Raw genomic sequence first — 21,861 nt, forward strand, 5'->3', positions numbered from 1 at the left:
GGGAAAGTGGTAGCGTATGCATCGAGACAGTTGAAACCACATGAAAAGAATTACCCCACCCATGATTTAGAAATGGCTGCTGTAGTGTTCGCTCTCAAGATTTGGCGTCATTATCTTTATGGAGAGCGTTGTTACTTGTATACAGATCATAAGAGCTTGAAGTATTTAATGACTCATAAAGAACTTAATTTGAGGCAAAGGAGATAGGTTGAATTCTTAAAATATTATGATGTGATAATTGATTATCACCCCGGAAAGGTTAACGTGGTAGCTGATGCCTTGAGCAGGAAAACGTTTGCAGCCTTACGAGCTATGGACACAAGATTATCTTTAACTGGAGACAGTGGTCTATGTGCGGAACTAAGGTTTAAACCGGAATAGTTGGAACGAATTGGAGAATTACAAAGTAAAGATGAAATGTGTTTGAAAAGAATAGAGCAAGGAAAGAATAAAGAGATTAAGGATTTTGAGGTTAAGTCAGATGGAAATCTATATTGTAAAGGAAGAATTGTGATATTCGACAATGAAGACTTGAAGAAAGAAATATTGACAGAGGCTCATTGTAGTCCATTAACGATGCACCCGGGTGAACCAAGATGTATATGGATTTAAAGGATCGATTTTGGTGGCCAGGGATGAAACGAAGCATCACCGAATTTGTGTCTAAATGTTTGATATGTCAACAAGTCAAAGCGGAGCACCAAGTTCCGTTTGGATTATTACAACCCCTTTCTATTCCTCAATGGAAGTAGGATAATGTTACGATGGATTTTGTTTCGGGGTTACCCTTGACTCCGAACAAAAGAGAATCAATCTGGGTAATTGTTGATCGGTTGACTAAGTCAGCGCATTTCCTTCTGGTTAGAACAGATTTCTCTATGAAAAAGTACGCTGAGCTGTATATTAGAGAAATTATTAGATTACATGGAGTGCCTGTTTCCATAGTCTCTGATCGAGACCCTCGATTCACTTCTAGATTCTGGAAATCTTTGCATGGAGCGTTGGGAACTCGTTTAAACTTTAGTACGGCCTTTCACCCTAAGACAGATGGGCAATCAAAGAGAACTATTCAAATATTGGAAGATATGTTGAGAGCATGAGTAATGGAATTCAAAGGATCATGGGAAAAGTATTTATCGCTGACAGAGTTTGCTTACAACAATAGTTATCAATCCAATATTAAAATGGCACCTTATGAGGCGTTATATGGGAGGAAATGTCGTACTCCATTAAACTGGTATGAGCTCAAAGATCGAAGTGTACTTGGTTCAGATTTAATTCAAGATGTGGAAGACAAAGTGCGTGAAATTCAACATAACCTCAAAGTGGAATTTGATCGACAAAAGTCCTATTCTGATCTTAAAAGAAAAGAGATTGAATTTGAGGTTGGAGATAAAGTGTTTCTGAAAGTATCTCCCTGGAAGAAAGTCTTACGATTTGGTCGGAAAGGAAAGTTAAGTCATAGATTCATCGGGCCATATGAAGTTGTTAAGAGGATAGGAACAGTGGCATATCAGTTATCTTTCCCACTGGAGATAGAGAAAATTCATAATGTCTTTCACGTGTCCATGTTGCGAAGGTATAAGTCCGATCCCTCTCATATAGTTGCACCAGAATAAGTAAAAGTCCAATCGAATCAGACATATGAAGAAGAACCAGTGAGAATATTGTCTTATAAAGTCAAACAGTTAAGGAGTAAGACAGTTCCGTTGGTCAAGGTTCTTTGGAGAAATCACAAAGTAGAAGAAGCCACGTGGGAACATGAAGAAGATATGCGACTTCAGTATCCCCATCTGTTCGTACAATGAAAATTCGAGGACGAATTTTCTTAAGTGAGGGAGATTTGTAACATCCTCCATACTGGGTTAGTGATTAAATTGTGGAATTTTATAATTTAGGATCAAAGTTGATAAATTGAAAGTTGAAGGAATTTATTGAAATATTTGGTGTATGATGAATTATTAAGTGAATGAGAATTAAAAGGGTAAAAGGGTCATTGAGCAAATGTAATAATTAAATATTAGATATTTGGTATTATAACACCCAAGGGAAAGAAACAAGAGTTTCCAGACAACTATTGATTCTTCTTTCTTCTTCATTTTCTTCTTCAACGTGAAGCGCCCAAACTTAAGGTAAGTTTGATTTCTTTTGGTTAATCCTTCAAATTAAAGTATGGGTTTGATTTATGAAGCTTTAGGAAAGATTATGGAGATGGAAAATATTATAGAAACTCAAAGATTGGTGAGTTATGAAGGATTAAAGAAAGGAAGTAGAAAAGTGAAATCTTGGATTAGAGTTTCTAATAAGAATTAGAAGTGAGTTTTGACTTGTCATAAAGCTAAATAAGAAGTATGAGGTGTTAGAATTCAAATTAGAACATGTTGGAATTTGGGTTAGATTCTTAAACTCTACATGGAGAATTGGATCTCTAAGTTTTAAAAGTATGGAATGGATAATAATTAGTTTAAGTAAGAGTATGCAAGTTAAGGATATATAAAGAGGGGAAATATAAAGTGTTAAGTAGACTAAGAAGAGATTTTCGTGCTAAAATGACAATTCTGGGCAATGTGCATCGATGCACATTCATTGTGCACCGATGCATCGATGATAAATCCCAGAAATTTTTCAAGGTGTACCGATGCACATGAAGTGCATCGATGCACTCTTTTAAAATACAAACATCGAATGTAATTAATGCATCGATGCATAAGGAGTGCATCGATGCATCCCCATTAAATACAAACATCGAATAGGATTTATGCATCGATGCATGGTGTAGTGCATCGATGCATACCTCCATTAAAAGATGAAAATGGCTTTTCTTTTAGCCTAAGAATGATAGCTTAGAATATACTAATTAGTATACTGATAAGTATCAACGAATTACTATGTAGATATCGAGCCTAAACGAGTTCCGGAACCATCGACAAGTAGGATCAATCGAGGGAAAGACAAAGAAATATAGGTGAGTGCATATGCATAGCATGAATATGTATTCTATTCAGTTCTAGACTTGTGATAAGTCTAGATTCAATATTTTGATACATGATCGTATTTCATATTATGATACATGACATGAATTCATACCATATGCATTATGTGACATGAATATGCAAGAAAAAGTTATATGAGTTATGTGATAAAGGTATGAAAATAATATGTATACGTGATACAAATTAGGTGAATTGTGAAAGCCCATGTTATGTAGATGAGAACTATAGGTATAGTTGGCATGCCAAGGGTAGAGGGTCTATGCGGTCCTTCGAGATATATATATATTCTTTGGAACATGTGTGAAGTCTTGTGAGACACATGTTTGATCCCTAGTATATGTATATGATTCTTAATGAATGATATGTGGTCCTTATGGACATTATTATATGGCACTCTGGTGAAATTCTATGCGGCACTCTGGTGCAATTCTACGTGGCACTTCGGTGCAATTATACGAGCTGTGGTGACAGCATAGTGCACAACCTCACAATACTCACATACCTTAGGTTCTCTGTATGGTACCATGGGCTAATAAACTTAATAAGGTGAACTTATGAATGTGAATTTGATAAGTATATGTGTAAGAAACATGGTTCTGGTTATTGCATTGTTTACATACATCTTATCATTGCAACCCATCTCATTTTAGCAATTACTTTATATTTATTGATATTATTATATTGCCTCACTAAGTCGATGACTTAGCGTGTGAGTGTTTCACACGTAGGATCCGATAAAGTAGATGATTGAGGTTAAGCAGCTGGACAACATTACTCCTGCAACTATCAGATCAGAAGCAACTTAATCAGTAGGTCATTTTGTTATGAAAATGGATGTTGGCATGTAACTAAAGAGTTAAGTTGTGTATGCTCTGAATATTTTGGTAAACTTATATTACCATATGTATATTATCGTATTTTGTTAATATAAGTTCAAGTATTTTGCTATTATTTGTAAGAGTTGTGTTTTAAAAGTCAATTTAATATCTCTGACTCGTATCCGGGTTGGATATGGGTTGGGGGTGTTACAGCGCCCATAATTGCCCTCGGTTATATGTTGTCTAAATAGTGAAATTTTATTATTTGAATCCAAAATTTAAATTTCGATCATTTTATGTTGATGACAAAAAAAGAGTGAATCTTTGCAAAATATTTGATTTGATAAAAATAATTTAATTCATTCATTTTTATATAAAAAGGATGTCCACTTGCTACGTGAATTAACGTAAATGGAAATCCAGATATGTTTGACGTAATTTCGTTAATCCACGATACAAAAAAAACGTTACCCTTGATTAATTTGAAAAACGATAAAATAAATGCATGATTTATGAGTGCAACAGTAACAGATGTCATGTATAGAATGGATGAAATATTTACATAATATGACAAATGAATAGACTAAAATAACGGGATAATAAAATAAATACACAAACAATGAATATTTATTTATTAGAATAATCTTGTAAAAAACAAAATTATTTAAACATGCACCTTTATTTAAAGTGAATAAGATACATCTAATTATATTAATATATCCCAAAGTATAAATAAGAAACAAGTAATAATATTAAAATTATTTTATTCAAATAACCTTCGAAAGGGCATCCCAATTTTTTGGAGGTCTCCCATAAGTTAATCGAACAGCCAAAGATTTCATAGATATCTAAAATATTAAATAAACCACCATGTTAATATAATATATAGATATTCAATTGTTATAAAATTATCTTTAATAGAATATATGTACAAATATATGATTTTAAAAGTGTATTATTTAAATAAGAGGAAAGAATAAAAATGAAAAAAAAATACAAATAAAATAATAACATATGCATTTATGCGGGTATAAAAACAAATATAATGCATAGGTACATTGTTATAGTAAACAAACATAATATATTATGTAAAATATATATATTATTTTTATCTCTATATCAAGCGACAACAACATAAACAAATCAAAATGCGTGCATATTAATAAAAAAGGCAAATAAATTTTACATTAAAGGATCAAAATAACCAACATGTTGAGATTTGAAGAGGATCAAGTGAATAATCGAAAAAGTGGAAAAGGGGTTAACTGGTAATAATTTAGATTAGGGAGTAAGGAGAGCAAAAGATAAAAAAATTTGGCATAAGGATTTAAAGTAGTTCGACCTATCAACCAAGTCTACATCTACTACCTTAGCTCCTCACTAAGGATTTTCTAACAAATTCACTAATTTGTTCTTCTTTTTCAATGATAAAGAGATAACCTTTACAACTCCTATCTTTTGAATTGGCTAAGATAGAACCAAAAATCATTTACAAAGAAAAAGAATGTAAGCAAATAAAACCTCTAAAAAAAGGGAAAATTTAGCTCACAAAAATAAAATATTTACAAGAGAATTGAAATAAAGAGTGAAAAGCTCTTATCTTGTGTTTGATTGCTTGGATATGTGTTCTAACCCTTCTTCAAGTGTCCTCAACTTGTATTTATGTGTTGGAATGTTGTTGTGATCGTTTCTAACCGTTGGAGGTGGTTTGGAGCCGTTAGGGGATCAATTTTCATGCAAAATAAAATTGTCCAGACCAAGGGATATCGATACTCCTAAAGGGAGTATCGGTACTAACTTTGTTTATATTTAAATCAACTAGCTGTTACTAACCGTTGGGGCCTGATGGTATCGATAATATGCCTATGGTATCTAACTACTATACAGAGTAGTATCGGTACTATTTTTTCATTCTGGAATTTGAGCAAAGCTGGTAGTATCGGTAATACCTAGTGAGTATCGATACTTTCCTTACCGTTGGTATCGGTACCATATGAACAATATATGTACTAGTTCATTATGTATCAATACTGTAAGAACAACATCGGTACTACTTGTCCAGAAAAACGTTTTGTGCTCAATTCCAAGCTTTTAAATGGACTTTGAATTATTTTTGAAAACTTTGAATACTTTTGAATAAATTCAATTCAAGTCCAAAAATATTTTGCTTTAATTGTTATATTAAAATATAGTTAAACAATATCCCCTTTTTGATATAATTTTTGGTAAAACTCCCCTTAATAAAATGTTTAATGAAAAAGATATCAATTGTTGGAAAACCTCATGAAAATGCTCAGTTCTCCTTTTTCATTAAAAAATTGAATTTTTCAAACCATACTTCTTCCTCTTTTTGGTAGTTCAAAAAAGAATTAACTTTAAAGTTTTAAAATAAATTTAGAGAGTAAGTGATAAATTTAATATTAAAATCATTTGAAAAATCAAAAAGTGCATTCCAAACAAAATTTAACTTTATAAACTATATTTTGATATAACAGTTAAGATAAAATTTTTGGACTTGAATTGATCTTCATTTTATTTTAAATTTATTTAATAAATATGATTCGAGAAATTTTATATGATGAAAATATAACATGAATTATCATCTTATTAATTAATAAATGATAGTTATTAAACTATCAAAAAATTTGAATAATAAAAATTATATTTTAAAAATAACATATCTCAAAATTAATCTCATTAAACTGTGTAAAAAGGGAGATCACACCATTTTAAAGTCAGCTTTGTATGAAACTTGTTTTTGAATAATATTGTGGAAAATTAAATGATAAGAAGAAAGATGAACAAAATATAAGGTTTTAATATCATACTGTGATAAATAACGACAATCAATCAATAATAATGTTTATAATAATTTATTTTTTTGAAATAATGATCATATTAGTATGTTCATATGGGAAAAATGGTCAGTTAATTTTTTATTAGTATGTTATTAATTATTTAAATATATAATTATAAAAAATAATTTAAAAAATTTATAATAAAATTAAATTTTATTATTTAATAACCAAAACAAAATAGCTTGTAAAAATTAGTGACTAATGGGGCAGTTTGTAATGCTAACTAATAGAGGTCTGGAAATGATTAATGGAACCCAAGGCCAGTCAATGGAAGCAACACCTTTGACTTTCCTGCTGTTTCTCAATCAAAACTCAACTCGGAGTTAAAATGGCTTGAGTCTGACTCACTCACAACTCATTTCAATACAAAAGAATTTTTCTTTATTTCCTGTCAAACCCATTTTTACTACTTTCGTCCGTGTCTCAACTCAGCAACCTTCCCTTTTCTTAGGGTTTCTCTCTGTTTTTTTTTATTTCATTGTTATTGTTACTTACATCTCTCAACTCAGTCACTTTTTTCTTTATCTTTCTTTCCATTCAAGTTTTGTTCTTGGAATTTCCCAACCTGGAAACCTTGCAGTTTCAAAACACTTCCAAATCGAACGGATTGGGGTTTCGGCTACAATTTGCGTGAGCTTTACTTGGATTGGGATTTTTTTCGAGCTTCAAAATATGCTCTAAAAACCCCATCTAAGATTCCCCACTTTATTTCTTGAGCAGCGTAAAATGTATGAACTTCTTTTTTTTTTGGCCTAATATGAGCTAACCTTCTTTAGAAAAATTATTTTGGGTCTATTTTTATTTTCGGGATCTAGTGTTTTAGGGATGTTTGTTCAATCGGAACTATATTTGGATTTGGGGTGTTGTTAATTTGTGAAAATCGGCTAATTTTCTTCTTAAATTGAGGTATTTTGGTTTTACTTGTGATTGTTACTGGAAAAGAGTATGAAAGGTGATTTTGTTCGATATGAATTTGAATATTTGAGCTATATATGAACTTCTGATCTGTTCTGTTTTAGTAATAAATGCTTAAAAGGAAAATTTTGTATGATGGCTTTTGTTCTGTTTTTACACGTTGAGCTATGTGTATGATTTGGATTAGCTTTATTTATGTAAATGATTGAAACAGTGTTGCTTTTGCTTTACTTGGAGTATACTATGTTTGGTTTGAATAATTGAATCACGTGTGAACTTGGTTCCAGTTTTGGTGAAAAAGAGTGATGCGTTAAGCAATGGCGCTTAAGATGCCAGCTCCGGAGGCGGCTGAGATTGCCATGAGGTCCATTGGATGTGGATATGATATTGGAATGGATCTTCGACTGAAGTACTGCAAAGGGAGTAATTCAAAAGATCCATGTCTTATCGAGATTGATGAAGATGGAGGCCATGAGATTGTTTTACCTGGTGGAATTTCGATACCCGCGGTGCCCGAATCAATAAAATGTGATAAAGGAGAGCGCACACGGTTCAGGTCCGATGTTCTCTCCTTCCAACAGGTAATGGTTCATCGTTTGTTCAATGCTATTAGTAGTTAAATTGTTGTGACATGAGTTGAATCCTGTGAGAGATATACGAGAGTATGCTTTTTCTCATTTCTTTTCTTTTATTTTCTCCAGATGTCAGAGCAATTCAACCAAGATATATCTTTGACTGGAAAATACCTTCAGGCCACTACAATTCCATGTTTGAATTCTCTGGTTGTTGGCAAAAAGATGCTGCTAATACCAAGACCCTTGCTTTTGATGGGGTGTTCATCACACTATACTCAGTCGCACTGGAGAAATCCCAAATGGTGCTACGAGATCATGTCAGGAAAGCAGTCCCGTCTACATGGGAACCTGCAGCTTTGGCGAGGTGAATTTTGATGCAAATTTAATCATGAATGCTGTTGATGAGTTCTTAAATAAGACCTTGCCATGTATTCGCCTTTTTTCCCTTATTCAGTGACTTGGGCTTCGGCCAATGTTTGTTTCTGGCTCCCTCTCTTTTTGAGTTCAATTGTCATGTGGTGAACAATTCAATGATTAACTTTTTTGTTTCTCTTTTACTGGTTCAGCATGCATGTTCTAAATGAACATATAAAGAATGCTGTTGTGTTGGTGACTATGAATTTTCTGCTGCCTTCTGCCTGCTTCGTTTAGTGTTATTTACTCTCTGCTATATAGTATTTGAGGTTGATATAATTTTGACATCTCAGATTTATTGAAACTTATGGCACCCACATTATTGTTGGCGTGAAGATGGGTGGGAAAGATGTTATTTACATAAAGCAGCAGCATTCCTCTACTCTTCAACCTGCTGATATTCAGAAAAGACTGAAGGATATTGCTGATAAGAGGTTTTTGGATGCCAGTGAACAATACAGCATGGTGCCTGAGCAAGTCTACCCAAGTGACAAGGTTTGGTATAGAACTGTGATGATACATCTTCTAATCTATAGCTGTATATATACATAAATCATGCTTCTTGTTTGGATGGAATGAAATCAATATTCCCAGTTCAATATTTTTTACAACAGGGATACAATATCCCTGATTTAAACTGTCAAGCAGGGTGTTATTGTGGAAGTGTTGCAGGATGTTGCGTATTGACGCCAAAATTTGTTTTGAGAGTTTTCTCACATAGTAACACCACAACCCAGTTTCACACTAAATATTGTATGATTTCTAACGATATACCAGTTAAATAGTTGCCAGAGAATACTCCATGTCTGCTACTGTTTTAAATGTTTAGGTTTTTACTCTGAGATCTGGATCTGTCATTGTTTTTGCTGTGCTGCTTGTTTTATGAGGATACTGTTATTTTATAGGTCTTTCAACTTGGTTGGCGGTTTTGTTTTTAGCCTTATTACTTTGACTGCTAGCCTTCCAATATTAGTTTAATTAATCTCTATAGAATAAATAAATTATGGGTATTTGTCTACATATATCTGATTTGCCGTCACTTTTGGTGGTAAAACTTCATTTGTTTTAACTTGTCTGTCAATCATCCTTACGAGTGAAACATTGGCATAATGTGTGTTTCCCCTTTTTCCTGGGTATCTAATATAATTATCTCTGTTTCAGTTTGAAATCAGGGAGCAGCGGCTAAGGTTTGCTAGTAACAGTCCATCAAGTTCGTATGCACATAAAGAGGTTGGTTTTCCTCCATATGGGTTGTTTGCTTAATAGTTAAAGCTCCTTGGTAAAGGTTAAAGCTTCTTTCGCGATATCGATGTTAATAATTACCTAAAAATTGCAGGATATTGTAACCATTTACAAAAGGAGAGGTGGAAGTGATGATAATAGAAACCTTTCTCATATTGACTGGCTACAAACGGTTCAGTTAAAGCCTGACGTAATCTCAATGTCCTTTATTCCTATTACTTCTCTGCTGAATGGAGTTCCGGGATGTGGATTTCTGAGCCATGCCATAAATTTATATTTGCGATGTAAGCAAGACCTATGGTTTCTGTCTGTCTACCTGATGCATTTTTATTTTTTCTTCCACTGCCTGCTTCAAATTATTCTCTCTTTTTTTCCTCTTCCTAAACATGGAATGCCTTTATTATTCTCTGGAAGAAGTATGCCTCACATTTTTGCCTTTTTATAATTCGGTAAATATATCGTAAGTTCACTAACCGTCTTATTATTATGTAATTCGAAGGCAATCAAACATGAGTTATGAGCTTATTTTGGTTAAACCTTTCTTAAATGATTGTAAGTTGTTAGTAAGTACCAAACTACGTCAATAGTAGTTGATCCTTGACCACGTTTGTTACAGATAAACCACCAATTGAAGAGCTCCACCAGTTTTTGGAATTTCAGCTTCCAAGACAGTGGGCACCGGTTTTCAGTGAACTTCCTCTTGGTCCGCGACGAAAGCAACAAAGCACTTCATCTTTGCAATTCAGCTTCATGGGGCCCAAGCTTTTCGTGAACACTACTCCGGTAATGAAATTTTTAAATTTGTAACTTTCTGGCTTTGTGCATTAAGTGTTTCCATGTAGGTTTCATCCATGTCTGGGTTTGAGTAGTTTTTATTAGCCCATCAGCTCGATAAAAATTTGGACCATGTTCAATGCTGGTGTTGGATTTATAGATGACCACTAGCGCTTGGGTCATTGAGCTACCGCTTTTCCTGGGAAGTCTTTGTTCATATCAAAAGAAAATATATCTGATTTTTCACTACATAATTCCGTTACAGGTTGATGTGGGTAGGAGGCCTGTGACTGGCCTCCGACTATATCTAGAAGGTAAAAGGAGCAACCATTTGGCCATCCACTTGCAGCACCTTTCTTCCCTTCCAAAAATCTTCCAGCTTGTAGATGATCCAAAAGGGAACTTCCGCCAAGAGTCTCATGATCGTAATTACTACGAGAAAGTTTATTGGAAGAACTACTCTCATGTATGCACCGCTCCCATAGAGTCCGATGAGGATCTTTCTATTGTAACTGGAGCCCAATTGCAGGTTGAGAATCATGGTTTTAAAAATATTCTCTTTTTACGACTACGCTTCTCGACTGTTTTGGGAGCTATTTCCGTTAAGCAGCCAGAATGGGAAGGATCACCCGGGTCGGTCGCCAAGTCTGGACTCATATCCACACTAATCAGTCATCACTTCACACAAGTTCAGAAGCCGCCTCCAAGGCCAGCTGATGTGAACATCAACTCCGCTGTTTACCCCGGAGGCCCTCCCATGCCTGTTCAGCTCCCAAGCTTTTGAAATTCGTTGATACAACCGAAATTACACGAGGGCCACAGGAAAGTCCTGGATATTGGGTCGTTTCGGGGGCAAGATTAGTCGTCAAGAAGGGAAAGATCTCTCTCCTGGTAAAGTATTCTTTATTGACTGCAATATTACCCGATGAAGATAGCATCGATGAGAACTAGACGATTTTCCCTTCCACTTGTCACCGTGTATTCTTTATCCACCATGGAACTAAATACTAACAGGACAAAGTTACCGAAGATCAGAGAATCCAAAAATATGCAGAGATGAATGGAAACTCAAGAATAGTCAGATTTACAGAGATAAACTTCATGGGGATGGGTGAATGAAAGAGAGGAAAAAGAGCTGAGGGAGATATGATTAGGAGTGTTGGGTATTCAATTGCTTGCAAATTTTATCTTGTAATGTAAATTTTTTTGTTTGTTTCTAATATAAATTCTTCAAGTTTCTATGCACAATGGTGGTTTTGATTCTCAAGTGATTGTTTTCTGTGTGAGTGTTGTATTTAGTCTTTAGGTAAACTATTCTCGTCACTAACGTTTCGTTTTGGTTTAATGTAATGGTAAATTTTTTCTTCTAATGATGACGTGTCATTATCGACAAGTGATCAAAAGGTAAAGTTAGATATGATTTTAAAAACAGATGATTATCAAAATAGAATTATGAGAATAAATAAGTGATTAAATACATAGTTTAAGCTTAATCCTTTTACATCACACATACCCAAGAGAGTAACAATTTTCTGGTTTTCTTTTTCTTTTCTTTTTAATCTGTCAAATTATAATATTTCATCGGAAAATAGTATTAGAAGACAAGAAGATAAATGTATTCAAAAACATCATGGATAATGAAGCATGCTTAAGGATATACTAAACTATGTTCATGGGGAGGCCAATAGATGCCTTCCCTTGGACAAGGGAGAGGAGCTAGCTGAGCTATATGGGTAGGATATTGTTCTCCCGGCATCACCACCGTCAAATCAGTCGCATACGGTGTCGATACCTGCCATCGCGACGGATTCATCAAGCATCAGTTTCAAGATCCGATCAAAATAAAGCATACTTCAGAAATAAACTACATGTTTTACTTGTATATATATGATCGGAATTTACTTAATTCTACTTGAAGAACAGTAAGAGAAATTGGTAAATCATTGCCAAGGGACAAAGGGTTTTTAGCTTAGTGGTTGAAGAGTCGAAATTCGTGATTGATCATCTGGTTGAAGTTTCTTTGTTCTTAAAGAAATGTTGTCAAAAGAGAAAGAACAGCAGAATATGCAGGGTGCATTGTCTCAGCATCCTGATGAGATAGAAGCTCACTCTTTGCGGATTCCCGAGTTTTTTGACCGCTCCGGATCATACAGCACCGTCTTGAACGGTTGAAGAAAAAGCAGGATTTGGCTGAAAAAGGTGTTCGAAGATGGCCATGATGGATATCAAGATGGCTGTAGCAACAAAGCCGAAAGAAATGGCATTCATAGATGTCCCCAAGTTTTTCAACAGCGGTTCCTTATCGAATACAGGTTGAGACAGACTCGGATCGGAACTTGGGTACATGTTCCATGGCATTGATCTTCCAGTTCCAAACCCATTCATAGTTGCAGTTTATTCCTCTAATAACATGAACTTCCTCATTCATGAGTTGCCTTTTTTTTCTGAAAATGATCAACAAAGGTAATCATCAAAATCCAGGAACATTCATCCACATTTCAAGGGTAACATGTCTCGAAATTGTCGACATAGCGATTATTACATGAGAAAGTCGAAATTCGCAAGTAAAATTAACAAGAAAGGATGTTGTCAATGACAGTGTTAATGATATAAAACATCAGCAGTAGCTACACCACATGATCAGCTCAACAATGAATCATTTTCAGACATTGTAGACCCTTCACGTTTTCAAATATGAATATCGATAGCACCATCACTTTCGGGCGATTTCAGTCATTCTGTTCGAACAAAAAGATATGAAAGTGGCTCTTTCAGACTATCCTAAGTACCGTTGAGGTCGGTACTGCATACCGAATCACTGAATCATAGATGAATGACCAAAAACAGAAAAAATAACACTGACCCGAAGCAGCAAAGCACCATATCACCTAATGTAAATGCTTCATGGCATCATTACAAATGAAAATAAACCAGGATCAGTGCTTACCAAGAGAGGAAAATCACAAGATTTCGACCTTGGGGGACCGTGGTCCTGTGAATTATGACTTATGAACATCAAAAAATGAACTTAATCCTTTGATCCTATGGCTCTAACTCCGTCCTGAAAAAAACACACCATTTCTTAAGGGCTGAGAGCAGCTAGCTTTTATATACCCCAAATTAAAAAAGTAGAGACAAAGTTATATGATAATTCCCAGCAGTGTGCACTTTGCTTTTGATTTTGTTGAATGAGAATGATGTTTACATAATGCTGATGGCTTGATTAAATACCATACCCTTGTCTCAAGAAGCAACCCTAAAGGAATCAAAAGCATGGGCCTTGCTGTCCGCAGACCAGAAACAAAAATTATATAAATTAAACATGATTATAACTGCATTTTTCTAAAGTAAAACCCCAAAGATTAAAAATTTCCACATGAAAAGATGATTATAACCATCATTAAAGTTAGCGAAATTTACTTATGGCAAAACCTTCCATGTATCATTAACATAATCTCCAACCAAAACAAATAGAAAATTAAAAAGAACTATACACAATTATAATATATATATATATATATATATATATATATATATAAACTTGGGTATTTGATTCAAAGTAAACACAACATCAACAGCAGGATAGGAAGCACATGCAAAAGAACAGAATAAGAATTGACTTGAAAGTTTAGGAAGAAAAAGGGGTGATTGACTAAGAGAGAGAAGAAACCTTACAGCTATGCATATGCAGTGCTATAAATGTAATGATTCAAGAGAAGAACGATAAAATATGGACCGTGGCTTAAAGCAAAGAGCTCGAGAGAAAAAGGGTGCGTATATTTTATGTCAGATTTTATAACTTTGAATAAATCACTTGTTATCTTTCTAATCGAATAATTGTGCTTATGCAGTGCTAAATAGTTATTTCTCGCGTATTAAGAAAATTATTATTATCTCTTGAGATTTTGAGTTGAAACATCGTATAATTATATAAATATTTATTGTCACATGGTTAAGGGTGAACATGCTGAGATTACTTGCTTTCTTTATCTTCCATAAAGCCAAGAATTCATGTAACCATGTTGCAGAAAAAGAAGAGTGGGAAAAAAACAATATAGAAGCAATAATGAGAGGTGAGGACCCTCGAAAAAGAAAGAGGCTCTTCTACCAAAAGATGCATTGAGTGAGAGCTCTTGTCAACAAGATAATCAAAATGTCCGAGACTGATGTGAAAGCCTATCTAAGACCTTAATCAATAATATTATCAAATCCATAAAGTTTTTGAATTTAATAAGCCAAGTTATGATCTTGTAGTATTAATATTTCCATAGACAATGATATCCCCAACCGAAAACAAAAGCTTAACAGAAACAATGTCTATTTTTACAGAGTTTTCATCCTTCAACTATTGGACCAAATATTCATTCCAAATCACTACAAAGAAAAGAGCTTTATCCCATTTTCTTCTTAGAAATAAGCACCAACAATTTGTAGTGAACACTTTATTAGTGTGTATAAGCATAAAATCACAAAAAATAGATAGTTGCACTATACATTCCCAAATTATGACTATCTTAAATTGTCTTTTAAATTTTTAACTTCGTTATGAATTAGTCCTTGAATTTTTAACATGACAAATGCATTTCCAATTTATGATCCTCATTTAATATTGTCCCCAAACTCTTGAATGTTTCAATTTCATCCTCAAACTTTAAGAGAGATTATTGGAAAGTTTACAAGTTTGAAGACCAACTCAAATGTTTGGTTCAGTTTACTCAAAAAAATATATAAATTATAAAATATACTCGTATTAAATATATAAATATCAACTCATAACAACCCATAGACAAATTCTGAAAGATGTTGTCTCCCATTCCCATATAAGACATATTTCTAAAAGAGGAGGGGTCACCTTTAATAAGGAAAGCACACTAAAGCAGGACTTCGAAAACAACCAAAGGCGACTGGCGAGGCACATAAAGGAATGAATAGATCGAGTTGAGTGGGATCCATTATATCTTCTAAAAACTCAACCAGGTCTAAACCCAAATTTTTAAAGAATGAAATCGAGTCGCAATCTCATAAACCTTTTTCCAGAGTTTTGAGTCGTGATTTTCAAGTTTCCAACAAACAATGAATAGGAAGTTTCAATTAGTCATGAGAAGAAAAATCTGTAAGGATATTAGCAAAACAATGGTAACCCATGGCATGGTACGAAACTAGAATGTTAAGTTACTAAACGATCCATCATAAGCAAAATTTAAGTTGCTGGCAACCTAATATAAATACAATATCGTACAAAACAGAGAAACAAAGAACTGATAGTAAATGAACTTGTAGTTAACTAATAATATGCCAGTCAAGCCTTGAGCTTCCATAGAACTTGGCCTTCTCCTGTGTTGTCTGGAAGCGACCATGACCAAATTTCGATGATGTGTCAATGAACTTGAGCTTGATCTCCTCCAGAGCAACCCTAGAAGTTTGATGCAAGAGGGATTGCCTCAGAGTCACGACACTTTCTTTGGCCCTACACAGCCGCCTTTGATCATCAAATAATCCTCTTTCACCACACCATAATGGGGGAATCCACCCATTGGGGTAATATCCTTTCAGTCCTGAAATTTGGAGAAAATGAAGAGAATTAAAAATGACTCGGTTAGGATATATGGCATGCTGGAAAATAGGTGCGGCTAACCCATCATTCTGTCATGGCAGCATGTGACTCGTGTCCAGCCTTTCCAAGCTTATACACTTTCTTATTCATCTCAGTGCGGTGATGGTAGCCATTTTGCCCAGCCCTAGCAACAGTAAAAAACCCTAGCCGGATGCCATGCCAATACAAGCAACCTTGCGAAGACCACGATGGGTCTTACGTGGGAGACGGGTGACACCCCATCTGGTCACCACACCCTCATAGCCTTTACCCTTGTCACCCCAATGATATCTATCATCTCATCTTCTGAAGCATCAACTGGAATAGGTTTCTCTAAGAAACTGTAAGCAAAGTCAACTTTCTGGGCAACAGTTCCACATTGACTTGATTTCCATTAAATGGCCTTCTGCAACCCCTTCATTTTTCTAATCTATAGACATGAAATGGATGACATCAAAGAAATCAGAAAACAATCATCAATAATTGGAAGGACTAAAACATAATTACACATTCTAGAACTGCTTGAGAGGATATACCTGAGTGTGGGCCAAAACACGAATTGCAGTGCATTTTTTTCAATTTTCCAGCTGCAATTGAATGTCTTTTTTACCATCCTCAGTTTCAAACTTCTTTGAGTACTTGGTGAAAGCTTTCTTCTTGACCTGCACCATGCTTGTAAAACTTCGTTTCACCTCTTCACTCAGATGCTGAGCCCACACAGTGCCAAGAGTACGGAGACCTCGAGGAGTTTTGACATACCCAATAACTCCAACACAACCATAGGTGGCGTCTCAATGATAGTAACGCTTCACAAGTCTCCTTCTTGTGAAGTTCTGGAAAAAAACATAAATACATTAAACTAACCAGCTAAACATGAGGAGAATGAACCATGCAAGAGAGAACATAAATAGAACACTAATATTTCTTAAAGCGGTAAATCTTGAAAAGACAATCTTGAATCCCACAATTTAATAATCATGAGCAATAGAAAGCAGAATTACTCGATCCAGGCTTTTCAACGTCCCTCATATGGGGTCATCCCAGCTTTATATCCAAGAATGCAGTTAATCTGCATGGCTTAGTAGGATCATCCTTCGGGAATGCCTTAACTAAACAACTCATTATGAACTTTCTCTGGAAAAAATAATCCATCAAGTGATGAATTCAGGTAAAAGGTTGAATAAATTCTTCTCATTATGAACTTCTTCTTCCTTCAGATGAGTTCTTCTCATTATGAACTTTCTCTGGAAAAGATAATCCATCAAGTGATGATTCAGGTAAAAGGTTGAACAAATTCTTCTCATTATGAACTTCTTCTTCCTTCTTCAGATGAGTTCTTTCATTATGAACTTTCTCTGGAAAAGATAATCCATCAAGTGATGAATTCAGGTAAAAGGTTGAACAAATTCTTCTCATTATGTCTTCTTTTCCTTCAGAGTTCTTCTCATTATGAACTTTCTCTGGAAAGATGATCCATCAAGTGATGAATTCAGGTAAAAGGTTGAACAATTCTTCTCATTATGAACTTCTTCCTTCTTCAGATGAGTTCTTCTCATTATGAACTTTCCCTGGCAATGTTAATCTTTCAAATGATAGATTTGAATCTTTGCTAAAATCTTTGAATTCCTGTTAAAATTTTCAACAAGAAAAAATGAATGAAAATGCACCTATTTTTTAAAACCTAAAATATGATGCATGAATGTTAAGTTATTTGATTCAGATTGGTGAATTGAGTATTTTTTCAATTGAAAAACCCAATAGATCTTCTTCTTCAAAACAAGAATCTCATCTTTGAAAAATGTATGTAGATGATATAATGTCACAAATCTCTTGAGAATAAAACTCAATAGTAATAGGCTCTTGAAAAGCTCGCATTCAGGCAACATGTTGATTCTGATAACAATTCATCTGATTATGAAGTGACCTTTCAAGATGATTTCACCGATATTGATAGTTCTTCTAATACCGAGAAATCTTGACTTCTGATTCTGATGAAGAGATAAACTGTTACTTGACAAAAATGATTCTCAGAAGCTGAAACTTCAAATAGCTTTCTTCCGGTAAAAGATGGGAAGCCATTATGTGATGATCCCAGTTACAAGCAAAGGCGAAACTTGTGCTATGATTTTTGGGAAAGGAATAAACAAAAGAAGCTTGAAAAGAAACTTCTTAATGAAGAGATCATGCAGTTCATCTTTTAATTCTAATGATTGGTTCGTAGTTCTTACCAAAACAGATCAGATAACTCAAAGAACACTTCCAGAAGATGTTATTCTGTCTAACCAGATCAGATAACTCAAAGAACACTTCCAGAAGATGCTATTAGCAAATTCATCTTCCAAATTCATGATTGGTTCTGCCAAACCAGATCAGATAACTCAAAGAACACTTCCAGAAGATGCTTTCTCTAACCAGATCAGATAACTCAAAGAACACTTCCAGAAGATGCTATTAGCAAATTCTTCCAAATTCAATGATTGGTTCTGCCAAACCAGATCAGATAACTCAAAGAACACTTCCAGAAGATGCTATTCTGTCTAACCAGATCAGATAACTCAAAGAACACTTCCAGAAGATGCTATTCTGTCTAACCAGATCAGATAACTCAAAGAACACTTCCAGAAGATGCTATTCTGTCTAACCAGATCAGATAATTCAAAGAACACTTCCAGAAGATGCTATTCTGTCTAACCAGATCAGATAACTCAAAGAACATTTCCAAGATGCTTTTCTGTCTAAACCAGATCAGATAACTCTAAGAACTTCCAAAAGATGCTATGAGTCTCTTTCAATTAATGTTTGGACTAAGATATCACAGTGCTTATTTGATGTAGAGCCAAAATTTGTAGATTCGAAGCATTTCCATGCTACTATACTGAAAAGGGCTATATTCATAATTTTATCAATTAAGAACAGAGTTCTCTTATTCTGCTTCCTCCATGTGCTGATGCTTTTCCATTGACAAAGAAATGATGGCTTTCGTGGGATCCAAGAACAAAGTCGAATTGTTTAAACATGTACAGGAAGTGCCAAATTGACAGAAAGGATCTGTAAGGCTTTTGAAGCTTATGACAATGAGCCAACTTCGAGCGTTCAGAAGTATGTTCTTGATGAGTGCTGAAAATGGAATCTAGTGGGTTGGAAGGAATAAAGTTGCTCCACTTGAACCTGATGAGGTGGAAATGCTTCTAGGTTTCCTTAAAAACCATATACAAGGATCTGTATAGAAACATGTTTCCTAGATATCAATGTCTTGTTTCTTTTTGCTGGAATCAGTACTGCAAAGATCATCTTCTACTGTTTTAGTATATCTTTGAAAACAGATGTGCAAGAACTGAATGGTGATCGGTTGGAGCAATTGATGAGTAGATTTGGCGGATTCGACCTTGTTGTCGGTAGCACCACTTGTAACAATCTTGATGTTCATGGGCTTTAAGCTAGTGATGATTTGCCTACTTTGTATTCCATGTATTTAAAAGTATTAAATAAAGTGATATTCAGAAATCTTTAAATTATTTCAAAATTATGTTAATTCAATAGAAAAGATAAATTGAATTTCCAAAAATAAATTGAATCTCAAATAAATTGAACTTGAAATAGATAATTGTATTCAAAGTTATGACAAGCATAAGAATAAAATTCAAATGTCTCAAAAATTAAGCATAAGTATTTCTAAATTAATCAAGTGACACAATTTAGAGATGATGTAAGCTTTTGTCTGGAAGATCTCAAACGTTGTTGAAATGCTTGTAGATGTGAAGTTTCTCCCAAACTGTCAAAATCTTAAGAGGGTTCAATTGCCAGATGCCTAATATCAACCTGCATTTGAGCCGCCTTTTCAGGTTTTCAACTCAAATCCTTCATTGGTTACAAGATGCCCTTTGCGGGTTTCACCTTGACCCCCTTTCTTTTTCTTCTCTTTTTTTTCATTTCTATTTTTTCTTTTCTTTTTTCTTTTCTTTCTTTTCTTTTTTTTCTCTTCAAGCATAATATTTCTTGACAGAATCCGAGTTTATTGGATCTCAGAATTTTCCATCCATTTCTGCCAAGATCAACGCTCCTCCGGAAAAGGCCTTTTTCACAACGTATGGTCCTTCCCAATTAGGCATCCATTCCACGGAAATCTTTATGTATAGGCAAGATCTTTTTTAATACTAGATCACCCTCTTGGAATTCTCTTGGATGTATTTTTTTCATGAGACTTCACATCCGTTTCTGATACATCTGTCCATGGCAAATAGCTTTCAATCTTTTCTCCTCAATAAGGTTCAATTGATCAACTCTAGCTTGGATCCATTCAGATTCCCAATTTTGTTTCTCTCAATATTCGGAGCGATGGAATCTCAACTTCAATTGGTAAGACTGCTTCCATCCCGTAGACTAAAGAAAAAGGCGTTGCCCAGTAGATGTTCGAACAGTAGTTCGGTATGCATATAGAGCAAAAGGTAATTTCTCGTGCCAATCTTTGTAAGTTTCAGTAGTCTTTGTAATAATTTTCTTGATGTTCTTATTTGCTGCTTCAACTGCCCCATTCATCTTTGGACGATATGCCACTGAGTTTGCATGTTTGATCTTGAACTGTGCACAAAGTTCGGTCATCATTTTGTTGTTCAGGTTCAGAGCATTATCTGTAATGATCCTCTCTGGTAGGCCATATCGGCAAATTATCTCTTTTTTATGAATTTGCAGACTGTGGACCTCTTAATATTAGTGTATGAAGCAGCTTCAACCCATTTGGTAAAATATCAATTGCCACAAGGATGAAGCAATGTCCATTCGATGCTTGGTGTGATTGCCCCAATGACATCTATTCCCCACATAGAAAATGGCCAGGGTGCTGTACATGTAAAGGAGATGGGGGTACATGAATCTTGTCTGCATATATCTGGCATTTATGACATTTCCTTGCGTAATCAATGCAATCTGTGTACATGGTAGCCCAATAATATCCATATCTCATTATTTTTCTAGCCATGGAAAGACCATTTGCATGTGTTCCACATATTCCACTGTGTACTTCTTCAATGACGTTTCGAGCTTCGCTGGTATTTAAGCATCTCAATCATTTGATCATTGCTCTTCTATACATATCTCTCCATCAAGAAAAATATCCAGCAGCCATCTTCTCAAGGTTCTTTTATCAATTTCCGATGCATTGGTGGATAACTTTGATTTTTGATATTGCAGGATATCATGATACCATGGTTTACCATCTACCTCTTCTTCCACACTATAACAATGTGCAGGAATTCATATACTTGCATTTTGATTGGCATCATATCAACTTTCTTATTTGCCTGAAACATAGCAGCTAATGTAGCCAAAGCATCTGCCATTTGATTTTCTTCTCGAGGGAGATAATTGAAGGTAACTCTCTCTCAAATTCTTTCACTAATTCGAGTGTAAAATTTCGGTATTCCAATAATTTGGGATCTTTTGTTTCCCATTCTCCTCGCAATTGATACACCACTAACGATGAATCTCCATATATCTTGAGAAATTTGATTTTTCTTTCTATAGCTGCTTTTAACCCCATGACACAAGCTTCATATTCCGCCATATTATTGGTACAAAAGAACTCCAGTCTGCTTGTAAAGGGATAATAACATTTTCAGGAGAAATTAACACTGCCCGATTCCCGTCCCAAAGCATTAGATGCTCCGTCAAAGTAAAGCTTCC

The 21,861-nt window shown here is 34.7% G+C and overlaps 2 pseudogenes; one reads left to right on the forward strand and one right to left on the reverse strand.

The window, feature by feature from the left end:
- The first annotated feature begins 7,079 nt into the window (after positions 1–7,079).
- LOC120211449 lies at positions 7,080–11,834 on the forward strand (annotated as a pseudogene).
- Positions 11,835–15,869: 4,035 nt separating this feature from the next.
- LOC120211310 lies at positions 15,870–17,304 on the reverse strand (annotated as a pseudogene).
- Between the last annotated feature and the right edge of the window lie 4,557 nt (positions 17,305–21,861).

The sequence above is a fragment of the Hibiscus syriacus genome, unplaced genomic scaffold (assembly GCF_006381635.1).
Source record: "Hibiscus syriacus cultivar Baekdansim isolate YM2019G1 unplaced genomic scaffold, ASM638163v2 tig00109972_pilon, whole genome shotgun sequence".
Classification (NCBI taxonomy): Eukaryota; Viridiplantae; Streptophyta; class Magnoliopsida; order Malvales; family Malvaceae; genus Hibiscus; species Hibiscus syriacus.